At 47.0% G+C, this 17,089-nt stretch overlaps 1 protein-coding gene across 12 annotated transcripts in view; it reads right to left on the reverse strand.

Moving 5' to 3' along the window:
* Nucleotides 1–17,089, reverse strand: part of ATXN7L1 (ataxin 7 like 1) — a 243,812-nt gene that overhangs the window by 133,978 nt on the left and 92,745 nt on the right. The window lies entirely within an intron of this gene.

Here is a 17,089-nt window from a genome sequence, read left to right on the forward strand (position 1 = left end):
TACCTTTGGGGTATCTGATTAATCCTTTCCACAGGCACCATTATTCATGCCTTGATGGAATCTCATTTTATAGCCCTTAATACACGGACCCAATTTATCCACATCACATTGTATTCTAATACTTGTCATCCAAGTTATTAGCTATCTCCTTCTCAGTGTAGAATCATCAGCAAGTTTGATTAGCTTATTCCCTGGGGATGATGGGGAAGATAAGAAGAGACACAGTACAATATGACCACCAAGGGTTTGGCATCAAGAGCAGACAGCTAAGTGGAATCCACTTACAGAGCTGGGGGTGGCCACATAAACATCTGCCCCCCGGGAGAGGGTGTCTGTGTGGTACCCAGAAGCCACAGCCATAAAGGGTTGGCCGCGGTCAGGCCTGGTGGCACCGAGCCATCGTCCTGGGTGGGATCACTTCAATAAAAAAGAGCGAGGCTTCTCTCTCTCCTGCTTCCTAACATCCCCTGCCCCCCAAATATCCTTCCTGAGAGGCACAGCTCAGAAGCCCCTCTTTATTCCAGGACATCACTGCAGCCTGAAATCCCTGTTCTTCCCCTACTGGGGACCTGGCAGGCAGAGAACCTAGAAGGAGACGCGCAGTGCTGTTTATCGCTCTCTCACCAGCACAGAGTTGGCTCTAAGCAGCCAGCCTCTTCTCCCTCTTCTCTGGAACCAAGCCTGAGCCCTGGGACTCAGACATGGCTTCAGTCCTTTCTAAAGCAAGAGAGAAGGGGCCCGCGTGACCCCTACAGGATGGTGGGCTCAAAGCCCTCAGAGAGTTTCCAATGCCTCTTCCCCTCCCCTACTACCCATCCTCAGCTCAATCAGGCAAAACTCCCACAGCCCGTTCTGGGGTCCTTTTAAAAGCTCCCACCGTTTTTCACCAAAGATCCTTTATTAATCACCCTTGTGTTCTTCTGAGCCCGGCAAGAGGAGGATGAAAGAGGCTCTCTCTTTGTGGTGGCACTCCTTCAGGAGGTGGAGCCTCACTGCCTTCCCCAAGACTATGGGCTGGACCTAGGGACTTGTTTCTAATGGACAGCATCAAGCAGAAGTGGCTGACAGTGTATCACTCCTGAGAAGACGTCATAAATGGCCTTTGGACTCTCCCTCCTTTTCCTCAGATCGTTGGCTCTGGGGGCAGTGAACCGCTATGCTGTCAGCAGCCCTACGGGGAGGCCTAAGGTACTGAGGGCAAGGAACCGAGGCCTCCTGCCACCAGCCAGGTGAGCGGGCCACCTTGGAAGTGGGTCTTCAGGCGCCGGCCAAGCCTTCGGATGACAGCAGCCCTGGAAGACAGCTTGACTGCAACCTCACGAGAGACCCTGAGCAAGAACCACCCAGCTAAGCTGCTCCCACGTCTTGACAATAAATATTTATTGTTTCAAGTGGCTAAATGTTGGGGTCACTTGTTACGTAGCAGTAGGTTACTAATACACTCTCACTACCTCAGAGGAAGGCCTTGATCCCCTCTCTCCCTTCAATTGCCTTTTCAGGTTCCATCTTGATCTCCTTTCTGTTCAGGGAGTCTGATGTCCCTCTGGTACCCTCTACTGTCTGTCCCCGGCTTCTACTGTGGGTCCCCACAGTCTCGAGGGCTCTTTCCCGACCAGAGGCGGATGTAAGGGAGGAGCTCCCCCGTGGCCTGGGTTTGGAATTCTAGCTCCCTGCCTACGATCCAAAGTGACATCTGGCATTAGGAGAATGCCTCTTTGCAGAGAGCAGCCTTCCTCAGGCTATGCAATTCCCTCGTCTGTGAACTCGGTGGGGCTTAATGACTTTACTTAGGCTGACAGGCAGCAGGAAAAGACTTTGCAAAATAACCAAAATAACGTGTTCCCTTATGTATCATATGCGCCTCTCCTGTACCCTTTCTGCTCATCTGCAGCTTCTGCAAAAGGTCATGTCTCGTTTCAACTTTGCAGTTAAGTGCATCTGACACTAAGCGTGGATTCCAGAACTGGATGGAGATGTAATCTGGCTTCAATGTTGCAAGGTGCGCCCTGCTACCCCAGCCCGCTGGCTGTGTCCTGCCACAGTCGTAAAGGAGGAGGAGATCCCATTCTCGCTTCCCTCGTAACCGTACAAGAGGCACGATGTAGTTTTTGGTAAAAAAGTTATTCAGGCAGCTCTTCCATCTGATCACACCCTAGCAATTTTATATCTCAGTTCTACGGGGCAAGGTCAGACAGTTATAGATGTCAATATTTTGGAAGGCTTGGAAAAGTGGAGTGGCCCTCAAAGCAGTGGTTCTCAAAGTACAGTCCCTGGGGGAACAGAACCCGCATCACCTGCTGGCTTGGTGGAAATGCAAGTTCTCGGGCCCGACCCCAGACCCACTGAGGCAGAGACTCTGGGGGTGGGACCCAGTCACCTGTATTTAAACGAACCCCTCCCACCACCCCAAAGGAACAATTCTGATGCACGGCTAAAGGCTGAATATCACTGACTTAAAGGATTAAGTGTCTAAATCATTCATTCATCCATTCATTCATAAGACGTTGACTGAGTGCCTACTATTTGCCAGACACTCTGGGGCGATGAAGCGGAACTGGAAGGAACTCCTTCCTCAAGGATTTCACGGTCCTCCCTTCCCTTGCTTTGTGACAAAGCATGAGAAGAGAGGAGAACTCGAAGACACAGATTCAAGGAATGGAAACCACTCTTTACATGTAAAGAGTCTTTTCAATGGACAGGAGGCACACCAAAATTGTTTTTTTTTTCCAGGAATGATCATACTCTCAAAATAGTAACTTTTCTAAAGTAAGTAAATGTGTGGGTTTAATATATCATGTACAGCTGGCTCAGCCTTTTTAGCTTAAAAAAAAAAAAAGATTATGTGATCCCACCATGAATGAAATGCAGAACTACCTTAAAGATTCACTTAGTTTTGTGCCTGTCTTTTAACGAACAAGCTATTCTGTTGTTTCACCATCTTCCGTGAAGTCACACTTCCTCCCCTCTTTTTCTGTAAGTAAGATGCCTTATTCAGCCTTAGAGCTAAGATGTATCGTGCTTCCTATGACTGGACTCGATATCTCTACATTTGTTAACTCATTTGATCCTCCCCAACCTTATAAAGTACATGCAGCAAACAGGCTATATAGGTGAAGAACAGAGGCTGGAAGAGGCAGGAACAGGAACCCAGACCCATCTGTTTTTTTGTTTTTTTTTTTTGCGGTACGCGGGCCTCTCACTGCTGTGGCCTCTCCCGTTGCGGAGCATAGGCTCCGGACGCGCAGGCTCAGTGGCCATGGCTCACGGGCCCAGCCGCTCCGCGGCATATGGGATCCTCCCGGACCGGGGCACGAACCCGCGTCCCCTGCATCGGCAGACAGACTCCCAACCACTGCGCCACCAGGGAAGCCCCAGACCCATCTTTTAACCCCACGCGAATTATACTGTGCTGTAGTCAAAGCCCCACTGGGTCATTTTGCTGCTCATTAATTGGGGGAACATAAAAGGAAATATACCCTCCCCTAGAAGACCGCTAGTATGAACCACTGGCTAAAGCTCAATTGGGGGATTTATTTTTAAACATTAAAGTTCACGCTGCATTCCTCCGTCAGTACCATGGGTCATGAGGAACTGGCCACCAACTCTTTCTGGTCACCGGCACTGGTTGCCTGTGTGAGAATCTGCTCGATGCTCAGCAGATCTCGCTTTGAGAAGATGCTCCACATTTGTTCCTTTCTCAGGCCGCTTCAGTGACTTTCAAGGATTCACTGAAACACTATTGGGGCAGATAACTTTCCTGTGGTTACGCATGAAGTTGAGTTAATCCAGCCAAGCCTGGGCCCTCGGGATGATGGATGCCCAGTTAACCCAGCTGCTGCAGGGGTGGAAGGTATCACTGGTGGCCACAGAAGAAACCAAAGCTGTCTGGCTGGACCAGTAACACACTCAGCCCCTTGACACAAGCACAAGGCCTGCCCTGGCCAGCCAAGTTTATCCACCACACAGGCCTAGCGTTCATTTACGGGGGCGTCACAGCTCACCCACGAGGCAACTAAGAGGCATCAGGAGACCGCTTCTGCCTGTTGCATTCTTGGGAATAACCTGGTGACTTTAGTTTTATGCAGCTGAGAAAGTCTGAAGTCCATGTGGGCTGTGTAGAAAACCACACAGGTATCTTTCAAGCCACATACAGAGCATGCAACTTGAGGTGAACCCAAATACATCCTCCTTCACCATCGGATTTCTGTAACAAAGGCTTTTCAGGACATCAAGTCCAACCCCTAGTTCTAATTCAGGGGTGCTTGTTGGCTTCTGCTGAGACACTGATTTGATTAGTGGCATTCCATGGAACTACAGACATGAGATGTTGAGCTTACCAGTGTTACGATTTATTCCAGGATTCTGAAATGGGGAACGCACCTATCGATGGCACGCTGGAGGCTGTGAGATTCTGAGAAAGCATTTCACGCATATAAATGGCACATGCGAGGAAACAGTTTGCTTATGGTTACAATGCCGAAGCTGGAGACCATCCCATTGTGCTCTCCACCCTCACGGAGTGATGGCTCCACGGGAAACCGCTGGGATTAGATGATCCTGCATTTGGACACCCATACGCCGCCTCATTTATCTACCTGTAACAGGGACAGTGCTGGAAGAGAATCAAAAGATGACAAATTGTTTCTGGTTTTAAAGGAGCTGTTCAGGCTGGGTGTACTCCCGGGGGGAACCAGGTTTCATGCCAGCAGCCATCACTTCATTCTGTTGTGAGGCCACATTTTGGCAAACACCAACCGGCAGATGATTGCTGTCTCCTTTCACCAGCGGATTTAAAGACACTTGCTCTGAAAGCCTGAAATCCAGCCATTCTGAAGATGTGTACAGCACAGAGCAGACCTGCCCACACACTGCTGTGAGGCAGGATGGCAGGCATTAGACAAGAGTTCCAGATGAGAGGGATTTTTTTCCCCATGTTGAGGCAGACAGATAACAGGGGAATGATTCTGTAGGATTCCACAGCAGAGATACCATATCACCAAATGACTCTGGGAAAGACTGACTTGTGTAAGATAAGGAGATAAAAATTCCTAGGACACTGGCCACTGGAATCTGCTTTTGTGGATACAGACCTCCCTCCACCCCAAGCTTCCAACTTCCCTGGGGGCAGGGAGAAGGCACACTGGAGTCTCAAGTTGGTTTCAAGACCCGAGCATAACCTGAGCCCTCCACCATGCCTCTCCCTACAGCCGCTGGTCCAGCCAAGGCTGGGCATCATTCTGGCTGTGACCCGTCTTCCTTCTTTCCAGCTGATGCTTCCTCTCTGGGAATTGACCATATAATTCATGGCTGATACACTCAATCCTCTGGAGGTGAACGTTCCTCAGCCCATTCACTTCGTGTTTCTTCTCCGCCATGTGCCGGAATTCGCAAGGCTGGGGAAGTGCTTCGCTACGCTTACATATACAGATGCCAGGTGCCTATTCTAAGCATTGTGCTGGTATCTACTCATTTTATCCTCCTGACAGTCTTTGAGACAGGTACTAATATTATCCTCATTTTGTAGATGGGGAAACTGAGGCACAGAGAGATTGAGGCTTCGGCTGAAGGTCACCTAGCTGGTCAGTGGCAGAGCCACAGTCACGCCCAGACAGCTTGGCTTCAGGCTCTGGCTGGCGCTAACCCCTTGTTGCTACCTTTCCAACACAACCCGCCTTCAAACACAGCAGCTGAAGCCCACGTGGGTCCTGGTTAGGCCAGGCCTTTCTCCTTCCCAGGCCTCTGGATTCAGTGGATGCCCGGAGCTGGAGCACAGAGCCTGCAATGTGAAAAGACACAGGCTCATCTCCAATCCCCCTGACTGGTTTCAAAGTTCAGGCCAGACGTCCAAACGCTTATTCTGTGTTTGTTTGTTTTGAACATTCCACCATGATGCCCCCAGATGCTTCACAGACGGTCTCTCTGTTCTCCTTCCTTAGGCGAGCATCTGGACCCCTCCCCGCACACCTCCCACCTCTGGCAACACTCCTGCTGCCAGGGACTGATGTTCCCTGCCTCACCTCATTATACATTTCAGCTGAAAACTCCTATTTTCCACGTGGCAGCGAGGAGTATTTATAGCACAAGTCACATGCCAAGGTGTTCTCAAGTTTATCATTTGGAATAATAACCTTGGAGCACAGTCACCATGCCCATTCCACAGATGGGTAAGGAGAGGTGGGAGGTCACAGCAAGGTTTCCAAGGAGTCCTAAACTGCCAGGTCTCTTGAGCCACTTCTATACAATCCTCTCTCCAGATTGCTTTCTCTCATCTTCCTGTTTAACAAACTTATCGAAGGCCTGGGAATGAGAGATGCTGTCAAGATCAAGTCGTACCGTATCTGTGTCTGCACTCCAGTTCCCAGAATACTAACGAGCAACTCTAAGGTCCAGTGGCAGGAACATCAATGCTTAGCTTTCTGCCAAAACCCATTCTCATTAGTAGGCTTACATGCATGAAAGACATATGTGGAGTTTTCAGTCTGCACAATTCTCTCATCACCCGTTATAACTAATCAGAATGCTGAGCGGATTTATTCGCGTGCAGAACACAACCCACCGCCTTCAGCGTCTGCTGAAATGACCGTAACCTTCTTCTGATGGAATCTTCAGGCCAAGAAATAAAAGGTAGATCATAACCTTATAGGCAGACTGAATAAGTCTTTCAGAGTCATCACTGTAAGACTGTTTTTCAAATAGTTATTAAAGAAAGCTCAGATCCCAGGTGAAAGAGATACGAGAGAGCCAGAGGATGTGTTCATTGCCCGGAGCCTGGAATTAGAAACTACAAAGGTTGGAAGTTTCATAAAGGTGAATTTGCCTCCAATCGTGGACACACTATTCCGCGGCTGCTGTGCATTTTTTTCACCGGGGTCTCTGTTCAGGGCAAATGCCCTGGAGTGAGAGTCAGGAGTCCTGAGGACTAGTCCCGGCTGTGCCCCTATCGGTTGTGTGACGTTAGGAAAGTCGCTAAACTTCTTTGAGCTCCCAAATCTGGGGGAGCCAGCCCCCAGCAGTCTACCTTACTGAGTTGTTACTCAAATCAAAATGAACACGCTATGAGAGAGTGCTTCGTAAAGACGCTGTAGATATTTCTAAAGATATATGATCACCCTCCAAAGGCGGTAGTGAGAACAGAAGTCTCTCATCTCTGTTTTCAAAGGAATCACCTTCTAGACATACTGCTGAGAAGTGGCATTTGGGAGTGCGACCGCGAAAGACCGTCTACGTCACAGGATTCAAAAGCAGGCAAGAGCTCACTGTTTCACTCGTTCACCATCTCTGCTTACGTTCACCCTTGAGTCCTTATCTCACCATCCAGTGCAATGCTTGGAGTACTTAACGAGCACCCAGTGGGTACTCATACATGTGAGACAAACCAAAGAATGCTAATCTAAAGATTTCAGTCCCTCTGGTGCAGAAAGGTCGTCCATGGGAAAGAAACTGGGGGGATTTCTGGGAGCCTGAGTCTAGGGTAACCAGCCAACTTGGACTTGGATTTCTGGGACAAACTGCTCACTTGACCCGAGCATCATGTTTGAATAGCCATTTTGCCTCCTCCCAGCTGGCAGGGAATAAAGTATGTGAACTAAGGGAAGTCTGGTGGAAAGCATGTGTGTCTCTGAGTTCCCAAAGAGTTTATCCCTAGAGATTTATAGCCTGGGCATTTCCCCTCTCCTTTTGCCCCTATTAGTTTCAATTTCCCTAGCTGACACCATCTTTTCACTGTCAGGAATCCAACAGACTCACACCACTTCTATTTTTCCTGCATCACATTATCACCTCTAAGATAGATCCCTGATCCCTGTTGGTGGCTTCCTGCCACTAGCTAAATCTCCTACCTAACAGCTCAAGGCATTCAGTGCAAAACTGCAGCCTTCAGCAGGGCTTGGACCTGGAGTTGTTGGGCTTGCCCTGTGCAACATTCACCAGCAACACACGTGTGCTGCAGAACTGCCATCTGGATCGAGCACTGACTGGTGCACACAGCAGGGAAATAACATTTTGGGCCACTGAGGAGATGTGATCGGTGGGGATTTCCCCTTTAAAAACTTACAGCAAAAGCCTGCCTGAGACTATTCAGTATTCATAAGTGGAAAGCAGAGATGGCGTTTCTGTTCCGCCAAGAGCAATAGCTATTTATCATAGCAAATGACTGAAATAGTTATACGTACAATGCTTTACTCAGTGCTGTAAATTACGGTATACAGAAGATTAAACTTAAGCCTAATGCTACCCTTGAGCTTCAACAGCTGAGTCCTATAAATGGGTACCCGTTAAGAAGAGAGAACCTTTTTCCTGGTTACTGTTTAAAAGTGTATCTCTATTAAAAGCTTGTCTTAGCCATAAATTACCAGGAAGGCTGCCCTTGGCCCCAGGCAGGCTCTTCCTCGGGGCACTGCCTCACAGAGTCACATCTAAATGACACAGTGACAAGCCTGAGAGTCAAAGCATGTGCTGTGCTGACCTCCAGTGGGATGGAGGTAAGAGGGACTTCGCATGGGTCTGAACGAGCACTTACTGGCTCTGGGCCAGGAGAGGGGTGGGAGGGCTCTGCAGGGCCTTAAGGAGATCTTCAAAATTGAAATGATCCCGAACTCCATCAATCTAAAGAAAATGCTTCTTCTGGAATCTGCTGTTCCGTGAAGTATCAAGGAACCTTGACCTGGAGCCGAAGCCCCACTTTTTTTTTTTTTTTTTTTTTTTTTATTTTTTTTTTTTTTTTTTTTTGCGGTACACGGGCCTCTCACTGCTGTGGCCTCTCCCGCTGTGGAGCACAGGCTCCGGACGCGCAGGCTCAGCGGCCATGGCCCACGGGCCCAGCAGCTCTGCGGCATGTGGGATCTTCCCGGACCGGGGCATGAACCCGTGTCCCCTGCATCGGCAGGCGGACTCTCAACCACTGCGCCACCAGGGAAGCCCCGAAGCCCCACTTTTAACTAACTACATTTTATTCTCCAAGCACTTGCTCCTCAAAGTGTGGTCCATGGACCAAAAGCACCAGCATCACCCGGGAGCATGTTAGAAACACAAACCTGCTGAATTCAAATCTGCATTTTAGCAAGAAACCCCCAGGGGGCTTATATGCACATTAAATTTGGGGCATCAAGGGATAAGTAAGCAGGTGTTAACAGGGAGGAACCCCTTGATTTTCACACTGGAAATCATTACAAGTGACAAACAGGATTTATGGGAACAGGTCCTAAGAGTGGGCTGTATGATTCTGAGCTCTCTTTTGTCCAATCCTACTTCAGAACATTTTCAGGAACTTGAAAGGTTTTTATGAGCTGGGAATGAATGTATTACTCTGAACTAGAGATATGACCCGAAACACCCCAGGGTGTAAAACAGAGTGAATTAGCAAAAAGTTCATGCTTTGTAAATCAATCATAATCCTCTTGGGAATCAGGAGGCTGAGAACGCATGGCAATGTTTTGAGCCAGGATTTCAATTCTTTGTTGTAATTACCAGTTGACTTTAAGTGGGATATGTATGTAAAAATCTATGTTGTTTGAGAAGATAGAGATCCTGAACAACCGTATTCTTTATGAGAAAAAATTATTGTTCAGTATACATGTTAAAAACTTAATGCACTAAATAAATAGATAGATTTAAATAGATAGATAAAGAAATAAAATAAAATCTATTGTGGCCAAGCTAGCAGAGGGAAAAATGGCAAGACAGTTAAGAAAACTGCTCATTTAAGGGAAGGCAGGAAAGGAGAACAAAAACAAATAAAATGCAAGGTACACAGAATGCAAATTAAAAGAGATAAGTCCAAATATATAAAGTAATCACAATAAATGTAAATGGATAAAACTCACCTATTAAAAGACACTATCAGATTGGACTTTTAAAAAAGCCAGCTATACACTACTTACAAGAGAGACACCTAAAACAAAATGACACAGAAAGGTTGAAAATAAAAGATTGGAAAGAGATAAGGCAATACACATTGACCAAAAGAAAATTAGGTGGCAATGTTAATCAGATAAAATAGGACCTAAGGCAAAAGCATTAATAGGGACAAAGACTCCACCACTAAAATGACATGAGTCATAAACTTACATGTATCCAATAGCACAGCCTGAAAATGGTACTGCAAAAGGTGTTAGAATTTCAGGAGAGACTGACACACAACCATCATAGGAGACTTAAAACTCCTTCTCAGAAACTATAGACCAAGCAGACAAAAATGGTGAGGATAAATAGGATTTGAATAACAAAATAAACAATTAATATATGGAACCCTGCACATAAAAGAGAGATTATACAAGTTTTCTAATAACATGACACATTAAAAAGAAAAAAGCATGATCACAAAGGAGATATCCTAAGTTATAAAACAGGTAACATAACTTTCCCTGGCCATCACAAATGAAACTAGAAATCAAAAATAAAACAAGAGTAAGGCCCCCCGTCACCACCCTTTACATTTGGAAACTAAAACTATGCTCCTTAATTACTAATTGGCAATGATGTGATTTTTTTTTTTCTATGTGTGGCCTAGTTGCTATGGGACCAGGTTAATTTATATGACATTTGTCATGGGTATCACCAGAAACAGGAAACTCCCCAAGCCATTATAGCTAAATTATTTTGTACTTTGAACTAAATTCTAACCCAAAGGGAAGGTGAAGTACCTGACTCCAGGAAGAAAAGAAGGGGTGTGCGTGGGTTAACTACAACCTAGTCGTACAGCACCAGAAGCTGCGGTTGGCTCATTCCCCAGACTGTGCCCTATTCTATCACACTATACCCATCTCTTGCTGCTAGCCACTACTGGCTGGGCGCAGAGACTGTCCTAGCAGTGCTCTAGTCACCTGGGAAAAGGTGCCATTCAACTGATGTGGCATCCTACAATCAGTAGGGTCCTGGAACCGAGCAAATTCTGTAGATCACAGTTTACATGGGACCCTCTGTCTTCTTGTTCACAGGGCCAAGCACGTCTTAAAAATGATTGCGGAATGCTGCACAGGAGACACACAAGAAAAATATAGGTCCATGTGTCCCTGGGGTAGAAAGCAGGCCCCCTGAGAAATCCCCCCAAATCAATCCCAAACCAACCACTTCCTCTGGACTGTGCTTCCAGTTCAACACAATTCCAGGGCTGGCTGAATAATGAAAGAAATATTAAAAAGAAAAACACCAAACAACCTAAAAAGAATAGAATGCAGGATGGGGTGATACAGATCAAATCGCATTGATGATAGGTCTGCAAGTTCTGTGGGCCAGCAGGGGCGGGGGAGATGGAGCAGTAAGAAAATAAAAGAGAGGACCAGAGCTCTTCTGCCTGTGCCACGGACACCTGTGGTGGTCAAAACAGCCCTGTGGTTCCCTGGCTCACAAACAAGCCACAGAGTTGGGGCAGCTCTCAGGGGACCACTCCCCCTGCCCTGGGCCTCCTCACTGGTCTCCCAATCCTTCTCAAACATCACCAACACTGCCCCCCATCAAAGAGTATCCTAGGCAGAGGTGTGTTGTCAGCACAGACGCTTCCCACCAACTACCCCCTCGGGTGAGTGTCACAGTGGTAAGCACATGACATGGGCAGCTGAAAAAGTGGCACAAGAATTTTCAGAGCTGCTGTCCAGGTCCTTCCTCTTTCAATGCTCCGGTGACTTAATTCATACGCACCTGGAGAGAGTGCTGCCATCAGACGATGCCCTAGAGCTGACTGTCATGCAGGTCACTGAGTCAGGGGTCAGTCGGGGCTGGTGTTAACGGGACCTCACTGCTGGGGACTGGGCAGCAGGGCTCCTGATGGGGGCGGCTTGTTTGAGAGGGATACCTACGGGGTGGGGACAGCCACTTAGCGAGACGAGTGGAAAATCGTAGCCACCCCACCAGGGAAGCCATACTCATCAGAGAAAAATGCATCTCTGGAGAAGCCTCAGGAATTTGAAGAAATAATTCCTGGGAGAGAAAAGTAAAGCATGTACGATGCTAATAAACAAGCAAGTAACAGGGTTAGTCAGAAACCAAACCTTAGACAGAAATCCATAGTTCCAGTTTTGTAAAACAAACACCAGAGTTCTTTCTCTGGAAAAAAAAAATGATTATTCATTCCACGTGAAGTAAGATTCATCATAGTGAAATTGTTTACTTATTTTTTCATCATTTACTCCCCTCGATTTACATTTTCCCCCGGATGTATTTATTTCCCACGCATCTCCTACACAGCAATTCCCCAATGTGCACTCATTTTTCAGTAGTGCCTGGCCACATGAAAGACCAAAGGAAAGGCCTTGGGCAAGCTCTTCACTACAGGATTTCCTCAATTCCAGTATGCCACCGATGGTAAGAGGCCACATCAACTTAACAGCACCTTTTCCAGAAGAGAAAAAAAAAACCCTGCCATAGTAAATATACACATGATATGGGAAGAAGCACTTGGACTTTAGAAACAATAGGGCTGGGAACCTTCTTTAGAGACTCCCTGACCCCACCCCCAGCCCCAAGGTGAGCCTCTACATGGTGCCTAATATGTGACACTTCGGGAGGGACCTCTCAGTGACCCCACGCAAAGCACTCAGAATCAGCTCCCGGAGCGAAAACTCCAGATGCTCTTCCAAAACGAAAATTGTGATGGTGGAGTGGCAGTTTGGATGGGAGTTGGGCTCTAGCATTAGGGCGCGAGGTGAAAAGGATGGATAATCAAGCCCACCCTTGAAAACCCTTCCACTCATAAAGTACGGTAGATATGGTTTGGGGATAGTGGGCTCTCTTCATGGCCAGTTTCTCCTCCAGGATTGGAAAAGAGCTTTGTTTCTCTGCTTGGACACCAGATGAAGGAGTGGGCTTGTATGTGGCACTGCAGTATTAATCCAAAAAAGTGCATTATTATTATTATCACCATCACCATCACCAGCACCCAGTGCACACGGTTGAACTCTGATAAATTCAGAGCGATGGGACTCCAAATCGAAAGAGGCGCATTTTTGTTTTTTACTGCAAGACCTCTGAGTGCTTTGATGGGCTAATAGCTGCCGAGAACCTCCAGAGGGTAATCTGGCATGTGGTCTTTCCCAAGCATGTGTGTGCCCCCAAACTCCAGCTCGCAGAGCACAGATGCACTACTATGGGGAGGGAACACTGCTTCGGAAACCCTGTTCTGCTCATTGCTTCGGATGGGGACAATGCCAAGATGACCTTTTGAATCAGTGCTGGCAACATTCTTCGCTCGCATTTAAATAAAGCGATGGCTGTTCCCCTAATTTTTCTCAGTTGATACAGCTCCGAGGAATGGAAGGGAGCAGCCCATACAGCGAGGACAAGCCAGTGATGAGTCAGAAGCCGGGGGTCATGTTACAGTGTCAGCCTTCCAGAACTCAGCTGTGGTCAGGGATCAAAGGAGCAGCCTCACCAGTGCTCAGTGAGGAAGGACGGTTCCCCTGCATCAACCTCTCCAACTGCACCTGAACACAGACAGTCATTCTCTTTGAAGGAGCAACATCTTCTAAACGAATGTCCTCGCTTACCCATGGAATGTGGCTTACAACTGGGAAGCCAATTTCCTTCCATGCTCACTTTCTCCCTCCTTTCTTCCAAGATTCATTTTTTAAAAAGTGTATTGAGGGGCTTCCCTGGTGGCGCAGTGGTTGAGAGCCTGCCTGCCGATGCAGGGGACGCGGGTTTGTGCCCCGGTCCGGGAGGATCCCACGTGCCGCGGAGCGGCTGCGCCCGTGAGCCATGGCCGCTGAGCCTGCGTGTCCGGAGCCTGTGCTCCGCAACGGGAGAGGCCACAACAGTGAGAGTCCCGCGTACCGCAAGGAAAAAAAAAAAAAAAAAAAAAGTGTATTGAGCACCAATTGTAGATCCAGCATTCATCGTGTTAACTCAGGGAACACAATGGTGAGCACGATGACAGGGCTCCTTGAAACTCCTAGTCTGGGGGGGGGTGTCTGTGCGTGAGCATTCGTATGCAACAGGGGTGGATAAGTAAACAAGCATTTGCGATGGCTGTCATGTATGCGAATCTTGGTAAAGTGGGGAGTGCCAAAAGCACTTGAATTGGGGCTGGAAGAGTCCTTCTTTCTCCCTGTCTGTGCCCCAAGTCAGGAAATGTGCTCCAGGCTGGGACTCAGGGATGCAAAAGACACAGCCCCAGCGCTTGGGAGCTCAGTACCTAGTGCTCACAGGTGACTGCTGCACAGTGATCGGTACCATAGGACAGGGGGGATGCAGGGGGCACAGGGACCAGCTGACAATTTAGTTGGGTGGTAGCTGAGCTCAGCAGAAATGTAGAAAAACACTTAGGGTGTTGCTAGCCTAAAAAGAAGTCTATCAGTGATGCAAAAATGAAGTCATCTGTACTTGGAAAAAAAAGTCCAAAGACATTAAAATGGCTATTGTCAAGGTCAACAGCAGCCTTTAGTGGCAACTAGCGACCTCTTCTCTTTTCTCCTCTCACTCAACCACTTGGCATTTGACTGGCTCTACAAAACACTTTCTTCTCTTGGCTCCCATGTTGTCATCTTCTGCTGCTTTTCCTACCAGGTCACTGGCCATTCCCCTTCTAACTAACCCTAAATGTTGACCTCTCCCTTTTCCACCTCAATCCACCAGCAAATGTTGTCAGCTACATTTCCAAAACAGATCTCAAGTTTATCCTTTGTTATCCACCTTCACAGCTATGCATCAGTCCCTATGAGGTCTCCCAGGCTCCAAGCAGCCAGAATGACCTTCTAAAAACACAAACCAGATGATGTCTTTCCCTCACACAGGGTCCTCCCGTGTCTTCTCACCACACCTGGAATGAAGCCCGAACTTTGGGCTCTACAGTAGTGGCCCCCCCCACCTCTCTGAAGCCCTCAAACACACCTCACCTGGTGTGCTCTACCTACAGCTCAATCACATTATTGTTTATCAATACATTATCTAACCTACCAGAACACAGGCTTCAAGAAACCCACACTCTTTTTTTTTTTTGTGGTACGCGGGCCTTTCACTATTGTGGCCTCTCCCGTTGCAGAGCACAGGCTCCGGAAGCACAGGCTCAGCGGCCATGGCTCACGGGCCCAGCCGCTCCACGGCATGTGGAATCCTCCCGGACCGGGGCACGAACCCGTGTCCCCTGCATTGGCAGGCGGACTCTCAACCACTGCGCCACCAGGGAAGCCCTAAAAACTCACACTCTTATTTGTCTCATTCACCTGCAGCATTAGAACAATGCCTAGCATACAGTAGGTGCTCAATAAATATTTTGAAAATAAATTAATGAATCAAAGCTATGTGACTCTGGAGAATGTAATCCAAGAGATTCAGCCTTCAAGAAACAGGCTTAAATGAGATTATAAGTTTATTTTTCAATTAAAGATGAATTCAATAATACTAAAGTAAAAAAATGCTAAAGTTATGAAGATCCTCTTAATCTATCTCTAAATTTGAGCTGAGCCATTATATATGCTATTTTTTTTTTTTTTTTTTTTTTTTGGCCATGCCGCATGGCATGTGGGATCTTAGCTCCCCCGACCAGGGATTGAACCCGCGCCCCCTACAGTGGAAGCATGGAGTCTTAACCCTTAACCACTGAACCACCAGGGAAGTGCTTGGTTTGTTTACTTGTAAAATTTTACCTGGTTTACAGAAACATGCAAGAAAAGGGAATTCCATTGAATTTAGAGGAAACCATCTACTGTTTGACGGGGGGAGCGCCTCATGGATCTGCTCATTTGCTGGACATGAACAAGAAGCTAAAGACAGAACTGATGGTGGTACCCACTCCACCTCTTCTGCAACCTTGCTTCTTTTTACTTTTTGATATTTAAAGGTCTATGCAAATGCTGTGGCTCTCAAAACATGGACTGTAACTGATTTATTCCTCCTTTCTGAATTCCCTCAAAATTGTGCCCAAGTTCTTTACCTAAGCCAACAAGCAGACAAGATCAGTGGCATAGGTTAGAAAGATGAGAAAGAAACAGGGAGCTCAGGTGCCCCCAAGCACTGCATTTAGTCTCCAGCATCCTACAGGGGACCAAAACAACCTTTCTGTATGGAAGTGTAGTTACACTGCTGCAGGGAGTTTGAGATTCAAAACACTGAACCAGTACAGTGGTTAAAGTGATCTAGAGTCAGACATAGATTGGAACCTTGGTTCTGCCACTTAACATCAGCCTGATTTTGAAGAAATTTCCTAAATCCTCTGAGTCTCCCTGTCCTTGGCTGTGAGATGAGAATACTATGACCACAGCACCTTAGGGTGGCAACAGGATTAAATAACAAAAATCTTAGCATATATAAGTGCTCAATAAGTACATTAGCTTTATTGTTGGCTTTGGTTTTTTTTTTTTTTTTTTTTTGCGGTATGCGGGCCTCTCACTGTTGCGGCCTCTCCCTTTGCGGAGCACAGGCTCCGGACGCGCAGGCTTAACGGCCATGGCTCATGGGCCCAGCCGCTCCGCGGCATGTGGGATCTTCCTGGACCGGGGCACAAACCCATGTCCCCTGCATCGGCAGGCAGACTCTCAACCACTGCGCCACCAGGGAAGCCCTGCTTTGGTATTTTTGTCTGCCATTAGCAAAGAAAAAAGAAAAGCCAGGGTTTGGGACCAGGTCAGCCTGTTATGTTCTAGACACACCTTTAATTCTAATTAGAGCAGCGCTAAGTTCAAAATACAAACATTTGAAGTGGAGCAAAATGTGGTCCCACTTTATTGTAGATTCTTTCAGTTGTGATGCTTGATTTAAGGCAGAACCATTTGTTAGTCCGTGATTTTTTCCCTTAGGGATCTTCTTATTATAGGGATTTCCTTAGGATCTCTCGTATGACTGCACTTTACCAGGGACAATGGAAAGATGAAATAAGAAGAAAGAACAGCAGACATTGTTTCTGATCGTAAGGAACCCGAAAGATATATCAAGCCAAGAGTTAATTCTGGATCGGGGATCCATGCATCAAATTAAGGTTAAAAAAGAATCCCACTAACAAAATCAAGTTTGCACAGATTCACTCGTTCTTGCCAAGTCTTATTAGTTAATACTGTCAGACTTGACAAAGAATATGTTTGATGAGACCAATTTACTTTAATTATTTTATATGTCTCTGGTATAATAATCTAGTCTCATAAAAGACAACCCACAATAACAACAA

This window comes from Neophocaena asiaeorientalis, unplaced genomic scaffold (genome assembly GCF_003031525.2).
Source record: "Neophocaena asiaeorientalis asiaeorientalis breed wild unplaced genomic scaffold, Neophocaena_asiaeorientalis_V1.1 scaffold508, whole genome shotgun sequence".
Taxonomy (NCBI): domain Eukaryota; kingdom Metazoa; phylum Chordata; class Mammalia; order Artiodactyla; family Phocoenidae; genus Neophocaena; species Neophocaena asiaeorientalis.